Source organism: Mycetomoellerius zeteki, unplaced genomic scaffold (genome assembly GCF_001594055.1).
Source record: "Mycetomoellerius zeteki isolate Tzet28-1 unplaced genomic scaffold, Tzet1.0 scaffold104, whole genome shotgun sequence".
In the NCBI taxonomy this organism is placed as follows: Eukaryota; Metazoa; Arthropoda; class Insecta; order Hymenoptera; family Formicidae; genus Mycetomoellerius; species Mycetomoellerius zeteki.
In genome coordinates, this window is record NW_017255954.1 from 1 (window position 1) to 239 (window position 239).

Genomic DNA, 239 nt, shown 5'->3' on the forward strand with positions numbered 1-239 from the left:
ACAGCCAATAAGTTCAGAACCTTCGAAAAGTAACAGACCTACGCAATATACATTATATTTAAAACAGAAAATAAAATAGAACTGAAACATGATAGATATACATTTATTTCTCAGGAAATATAAGGAGATTCATACTTATATTTAACCTTTTTTTATTTGCAATGATAGTCAGAGTTACAAAATATAAACGCAATAAGAGAACTAATAATAATATAGCAATCCGTTTTATTTTAACTGAT